Source organism: Dendrobium catenatum, unplaced genomic scaffold (genome assembly GCF_001605985.2).
Source record: "Dendrobium catenatum unplaced genomic scaffold, ASM160598v2 fragScaff_scaffold_1640, whole genome shotgun sequence".
NCBI classification, from domain to species: Eukaryota; Viridiplantae; Streptophyta; class Magnoliopsida; order Asparagales; family Orchidaceae; genus Dendrobium; species Dendrobium catenatum.
In genome coordinates this window covers 27388-35694 of record NW_021320102.1, presented here as the reverse complement: position 1 = coordinate 35694, position 8307 = coordinate 27388, and positions in this window count along the sequence as shown.

Here is an 8307-nt window from a genome sequence, read left to right as displayed (position 1 = left end):
CAACATAAAAAAGAACAATTTGACGTCTAAAATAGTGATTGAACCAAATAATGGTGAACATATTATGCTTAAATGTCAAGCTCTTCTTGAGAAAAAGACCCTTGATCTTCATGGTGAGGAATCAAAAGCTGTTGGAGATGACATAGAGTCCAATCCTTTAGAAAAATCGTATGGGAGTGAAGTTTGTTGGAAAATAATAAGAAAGATGTACTAGATAATATTATTATTGTTGATGCTGACTATGCTGAGGAACATGCTCCTGATGTTGTGAGTGAAAATGGAGTTGAGAAGAAAATTGGGGATCATCCTTATACTACTATTTCATTAGTTAATCAAGTCATGGAGGGGAACAATAGGGATCCTCATTCTGAAGAAAAATTATCTACTAACTATGCTATAAATCAAGTGACTGATAATAAAGGTGAAAGTGGATCTGAGCATAATTTTAAGGATGTGGAGGACAAGATAGATGTTTGGAGGAAGGGGAATTGGGTCCCTTGATACTTTCTTGCCTAAGGATGGTCTTAAGTACTTTACTATTAACTCTATGTCATCTCCTAATAGTAAGGCTAATTTGATGGAGGAAGGTTTTATTTCTTATACTAAAAAGAAGGGTAAGAATAAAAAGGTATTGCTACAAATTACCCCTAGGGTCACAAGAGCTTCCCATCTTGTTATTAATGGTTAAAACTCTTGTGTGGAATATTAGGGGTTTGGGTGGTTCTCTATCTAAGGATAGAGTTAAGAATCTTTGTAGGATGCATGATATTCATCTTCTGATTTTTCTTGAGCAGTTAATCTCTTCCACTAAATTGGATTCTGTTCATACTAAATTGGGTTTTGATTTGTCTATTGGTAACTATACAAACACTATTTGGATTTTTTAGAAACAATTTATTTATTTAGATTGAATGTTCATCAGGGATGTTAGGCCCTTATAAACTAGTCCTGAGGTTAACCAAGAGGGGGGGGGGGAACCAAGAGGGGGGGGGGGGTGAATTAGTATTTAAAAATTTCTCCAACCAAAAACATAAATACAACCAAACCAAGATTCACTACAAGAGTAATGAAGTGTAGAAATTAAATACAGAAGAATAATAAGAAAGAACACACCATATTTTATAGTGGTTCGGTCAACTTGACCTACGTAAACTCCTTGGAGCCTCTCCGCTGAGTATTGCACTACTCAGTGTCTCTCTTTTAGCCCCCATATTAAGGCAGAGAAGCCCGTATAAAAACTCCTTTCCACCAACCCTAGTGAGGTAGAGAACCCAACTCCTTTTGCTTCCTCCTGAAGTAGATAGAGAACCCAAATCTTTTTGCTTCCTCGTGAAGCAGGCATAGAACCTTGATTAGTTGCTGAAGTAGACCACTCTCAAACCTCCAAAGAACCAAAGACGATGACTAGAGAAGATGATTTAGATCTTTTCTTAGAGCAACCTTTGTGAAACCCCTCACAAGATCCTTTATCTCTCTCCCTTGCTCTCCCTCTCCTTTTGGCTCTCTCAAGTCAGGACAATAGCAAAAGATCTCCTCTTGAGAAAACAAGGGCTCAAAAATTGCGCTAATTTGTAACTAATAATTAAATATCATCCAGGACGATCGACCGATCTTCCCATATGATCAGTTCAAATTTAGCTCAATCAACCAGGACAATTTGGAGAGTTTGGACGATTAGAAGGTTCTTTTATTCAGATCATCCAGGATGATAGTATATCATCTTGTACAATTAGTTCAATTCAATAAATATCATCGAAACCATAGCCCTGGATGGATTTCTGAATGATAAAAAAGTAACTTCATCATCCAGGATAATCTCATGATCATCCAGGTTGATTAGTACAAAATCTTACATATCGTCCAAAACATCGCCTTGGATGGATGTCTGGATGATGTAAAATTAACTAAATTATCTAGGCCGATCTAACAATCATCTTGGATGATTAGTATAAAACATCACAGATCGGTCATAAAATCACCCTAGACAGAGCCAGACCAATTATGAATCATCCAGGAAGAACTAAGGTTTGTTAACTGATCATCCATGATGATATTACAATCGTCTAGGATGATTTGATTGATAATCAAACTTTAATTACTTTATTAAATTATCATATTAATATAGGCATAATTTCACTACATCATCCAGGATGATGACCAAAAATAACTCTTGCATAAATAGGTTGTGGCGGCTGATTCTTTTTTATTTGAGCCTATCATCCTAGACGATGCTAATATCATCAAGGACGATTTGCTTAATGATAGCTACCTTAACCAGGATGCCCTAATTAGGGTTTTTGTTTTTAATTAATCATCCCGAATGATGTGATAAAAAACAAAGAACAATAAAAATAGACAATATTTCACCCAAGTGTGTGTGTACAAGGTTACTTAGCATCCGGCCCAACATTATTACAAAGGACTTAAGAAAGGTAAAAGACACTTGACATATATTACATGCTAACTCAGTGCTAATCTACCCAATCTTGAGTTGGTTAGATTTGTAATTTGAACTTATGGACCTAAAATGTTAGTAGGCAAGGAAACCATAGAAAAATAGAAGTGTTTGCTATCATCAAAATTATATTTCCTAAAATCATATTTGTAACAATCTCCTCCTTTTTGATGATAGCAAACAAACATAGTTAAAGTAGTTCAATAGAAATAATGTGAATCGTGAAGTCCAAATTATACTAAGGGATGAATAAAGTATAACTAATAAACATAAAAGAATGAACATAGTACAATACGAAATAGTACAACTAAACAACATAAAATAGTACAACTACTCCCCTTTTTGACATCACAAAAAGGAGGATGGAACAAAACACAACAAAAACAAAAACCATTAAAAAGGATAAAGTATATCATAAAAATAGAAACATAAAAAAACAAACTAAAAGAAGGATGACCACTGATCATCAGAAGGAGGTGGTGATGGTGGTGGGATCCGAAAGAAATTGGAAAGAGTAGCAAACTGCTCCCTAAAATAGTTCATGTCCTGGTTCTACTGGCAGTGTTAGTGAGCTACATAGGAGTCAGAGCAAATAACATCTTTTGCATGTTGTTTCTTTTATGCAGTAATGTAGGACTTAAACCATATTTCCCATTAGTCGAACCACTCTAATAGCTGATCCAGTTGAGAGTTTTGGCTGAGCAGAGCAGGTGCAGGAATAGGTGCAAAAACTGCCTCCTTCACTCCCTCAGCTTCCTCATGCTCTGGGTGGAGACAAGTACTGTGAAGAATGTGGAAGTAGTTGTTGGAGTAGAAGGTAGGCTGAAAGTTTGGTGGGTCAGGATATTGAAGGTTTGTATTTAAATTCCAAGACATATGTTGTGATGTGTCCTAAGGTAAGATTGGGAATCTTTTTATGTCATGGATCTCTAATACTTGTTTGGTGCTTAATTTATCAAACAATCAGATCAGTAGCATTAAATTTCCACCGGGCCATGATGTAGAAAGTGGTGATTGAAACGAGTGGAGTTATATGAATACGATCACCATCTTCCGGAACAACTAAGGTATGAAGGACAAGTTGGATTGTCCAAGTATCTTTGAGTAAGATGGTAGACTCTCCAACATGATAGGAAGCATTAGTGTTCCTTAGAAAATAATTGGCCGGAGCCCAATCATTATTGGGGTCTTGAGACATGAAGCGATGCTTGTCTCCAGTGATGGACAACTTGCAGGAGCTCATGATAATCTTGATATGTGATTTCGATAAGATGCCTATTCACATAAGACTAAAGAGTAGTGAAGGTGGAATTGATGCAGAGGCTAGCAAAGAATTCAAATAATAATTCAAAATTGAATTGTATGGTATGTGTAAGGATAAAGGTAAGAGATGTGTGCGCAAATAAGTCAAGAACAGGATAAGAAAGTATGCGAGGGTTGAAAGTTTGGTATAAAGTGATCCCGATTGTCTTGTATCATAGATAGGAGGCTTGGTCGGCCTCCTTAGTGAAATAAGGGTCAAGATTGGCCCTCGAGGAGCTTCCAAAAGCCATATAAGATCTTTTTCAACCAGCCATAATGAAGAAAAATTGAGAGGAAGTAAGAGCGAGGAAGATTCAAGGAACGTTGTTTGAATGCCTTAGATTTTAAGAAATTGATAGATCGTCCAGGACGATCAGGTGAAATAACTATGTTTGGTATGATTTGTCAAAAAGGCGGTAATATCATGCAAGATGATCAAACAACATTCGGGATAATAAGACACAGGAGATCATCCTGAGGAGTCATGCTGAATGATCGTCGAAAAAGTAGATCATCCGGGATGATTAGGTGGATCGTCCAAGATAATTGGCAATAATGGATAATATTAGTCAAATTTAAAATGTGTACCAAATTTTGCCATGCGAATCATCCAGGATGATCACTAATAATTGAGCAGGAGATGTGAATATCGTCCAAGATGAGGAGTATCATCCAGGAAGATCATAAATAATTGAAGCAAAAGATGATCAGATCGTTGAGGATGATAATGGATCATTTAGGATGATAAGAAGCAGAGAAGTCAAATCAGCCGTCAGAAGAAATTTTAAGAGTGGATTGAAAGTATCGTCTAGGATGATATAAATATCATCCAGCATGATTTGATAAGAAGTTAAAGTTTAGGGGATGGATGGAAATGATCAGAGAAGGCCCAAAAACAAAAAAATAATAGTAAAAAATAAAATACAAAAAATATAATAAAAATACAAAATGAATTTAAAAAAAGTTTTTTTTTGTTTAATCAAAGCATGAATATGATAAATTCTCCATGTGATTGAATTAAAAATTTATAAGAATAATGAGTTTACATCGTCAAAATCCAAACAAATGGTAGAATAGTCGATCATGTTAGCCCTAACTCGGACTTCTCTTAGGGCAAATCATCTTTTGAAAACAAAAGACCTAACTTAGAAAAACTAATTATATAAGAAAAAGAGATCCGTTCAAAACTTGGTTCCAGAAAAATATTTTATAAAATAATATACCAAAGTAATTTGTCACAATCATGAAATTCAAAATCATGCCTTTGAAAATATCAAGTGACCTATGGATTTCTTCTAAAATTTAAAGGTTTGAAAGAGAAGGAAGTTTGCCTTTTGTGGGCTCATTTTGTGTCTCTTGCCAATTGATTTGCGCACTTTGCACATATTTTGATTTTAAATATACTTTATGTATCTTTCAATTTTTTTTGGCGCACTTTGCACATCTTTTCATTTTTTTCTCTTTGGGGCTCATTTTATACCTTTGAAATTTTTGCAAGAAAGATCCCTTTTGAAACTCTTAAATATTCTTAATTATGAGTATATCTTCTAGATATTAGAGAAAAAAACTCACTCTTTAATATAGAAAAGCATAAACCACAAAATAGAATCAATTTCATATGATAAATGCAACGGCAAGATTATTAAAGTTCAAAAGTAATATAATGACTTTAAATATTTTATATATAAGATAGATTACTCTAGAAAGATAGAAAAGATCTCAATCACAAAGTCTAGTTGTTAGTTAGAGGGAGGGAAATAATCAACGGTGTTTCTCCCTTTAACTGATTTAGGGATGTCAAACATTAACTATAAATTTCAAAAATAAAAATAAGGCATAAAATATCATTTCAGCTATGACCAAAAAGAAAAACAAAAATAAGAAGATCAGAGATGAAAACACTATGAAATAATAACAAATAAAAAATCAACACTCAAAACTAAAAGGAAAGAATAAAAAAATAACAACGAGCAATAAATCAGAAAACATGCAAATCAGAATTTATTAAGCAACAATTTTAGCAATTATATGTCAAGAGCCTCCGCTGTCTAAGTACCACATGCTATCTTGATGCCTTTAATGAGAGTAATTCTACAAAATCATTAAATGTCAGATTTAGGAACCCAAACATGTTTGGGTCTCTTCTTATGGAAGAAAGAAAGTGATGCATGTGTGTTATGCCGTGAATCATGCAATTTGGGTCTCCACACCCAATGTGTACTATGGTGAATATTGCAAGTGTGTGAAATGTACCCTAGCATTGCACATGAAAAACATCTAACACCAGGAGAAGGATTTACTAATCTATTACGGTTATAGTTCTTCTTCCTAGGTTTTGGGTTTAGATTAAGTGTGGGTGCAGTCCTATTTTCCTCATGTGCATTCAAATCTTCTTTAAATCTTGAGTTAGCACTTTCTAAAATAGTATTATTAACTCTCAAATAGTGCTCCTCACTTTCAGCTTCATCAATATATGTTTTAAAATCAGTTTAAAGTGAGGTGGAGGTTGCATTCAATGAATCATGCTCAATAACAACCTCATAATGCTTTTTTATTCAATTCATCAAACTCATCAAATAATGACATGTGATTTCTATCAATTTGGTAGTGATATTTCAATAAAATATCATGCTCTTTTTATAAATTCAAAAACTCCAATTTTAAACTAGCATGCAATTTCTTAAGTTTCCTATATGATGCATGAATTTTCTTACAAACTTAAAGTAATTATTCGTAGCTTAGTTCAAATACCTCTTCTTGGTCAGAATGACCAAGGTGATCACCTGCCATCAAACACAAATTTGTAGTCTCCTCCTCTTCTTCAGTCTCAGAGGAGTCAGATGCAGAATTCGCCTAGAATGCCTTTTAGAGATGCTTCTAATCCTTCCTGAACTTGGGTTTCTCCTCAACCTTCTCCTTGCTTGAGGAAGCCTTAAGTGTAGGACAGTCATCTTTGACATATCTAGGCTTCTTGCATTCAAAATAAATAATATCAAAAGAACTTTTAAAATTTTTACTATCCTTATCTTTTTTTCACTTCTGATGGTGCTTGTGATTCTTGCTTAGAAAGATTTTGAATTGCTTAGTGATTAAGGCAACATCATCACTATCAGATCCAGTAGAATTTGTATCCATATCATTAGCCTTCAACACCACAGTCTTGTCCTTCTTTCGCTCTCCTACATAAAGTCGTCTTTGGTTCACCCCTTGCTCGTGAGCAATGAGTGACCCAAGTAAGTTATCAATAGAATAAGTATTCAAATCCTTAGATTAAGAAATTGTAGTAATCATAGCATCAAAGCAAGAAGGCAAGCATCTCAAAATTTTATTGACTCTTTCATAGTTAGTTAGCTCTCTTCTTAAGGCATGCAATGAGGTGAAAAATTGGAGTAAACCTAGTATTCATGTTAGAAATTGATTTAGTAGGTTTCATACAAAAAAGTTCATTGTCATACAAAAAAATATTCAACCTATATTGCTTAACTTCATTAGTTCCCTCATAGGTAATACATATTCTATCTCAAATTTCTTTACCAGTAGAACAAGTTAAAACACGCATGTAATCTTCAAATTTCAAAGCATAGAAAAAATAGTTCAAGCATTTTGCATTCAGTTGAGCTAATTCCCTATCATCAAAAGTCCATTCAGTGAAAAGAAGTTCATTTTTAATGCCATTAATTTTATGAGATGGAGGTGAATAGCCATCCTTAACAAGCATCCACATGTGATAGTCAATCGATTATAAAAACCTAAACATATGAGTTTTTCAAAAATTAAAAGGAATATTGTCAAACAAAGGTGGTCGGGTAAAATAATACCCTTCTACAATATTATAATTATTAGAATTAGCCATTATTTAAAATTAAAAAGTTTTCAAAAACTCATTTTTATGAATCTCGCTCTGATACCACTTGAAAGATTGTCAGGGATATTAGGCCCTTATGAACTTGTCCCGAGGCTTACCAAGAGGGGGGAGGTGAATTAGTATTAAAAATTTTCTCCGACCAAAAACACAAACACAACAAAATAAAGATTCACAATAAGAGTAATGAAGTGAAGAAATTAAATGCGAAAGAATAATAAGAAAGAACACACCAAATTTTAAAGTGGTTAAGTCAACTTGACTACATCCACTCCATGGTGTCTCTCCTCCAGGTATTGCCCTAAACTGAGTGCCTCTCCATTTTCCCCCACAGCAAGGTAGAGAAGCTTGTACAAAAACTTCTTTCCACCAACTCCAATGAGGTAGAGAGCCCAACTCCTTTTGCTTCCTCTTGAAGTAGGAAGAGAACCTTGATCAGTCACTGATGTAGACCTCTCTCGAATCTCCAAGGAACTAGGGATGATGACCAGAAAAGACGACTCGGATCCTTTCTTGGAGAAACCTTTATGAAACCCTCACAAACTCCCTCTCACAAGATCCTCTCTTTCTCCCTTGCTCTTCCTCTCCTCTTGGCACTCTCAGACCAAGATAGAAGAAAAAGATCTCCTCTTAAAAATATAAGAGATCTTTTAAACAAGGGCTCCAAAATTGTCCTAATTTGTAACTA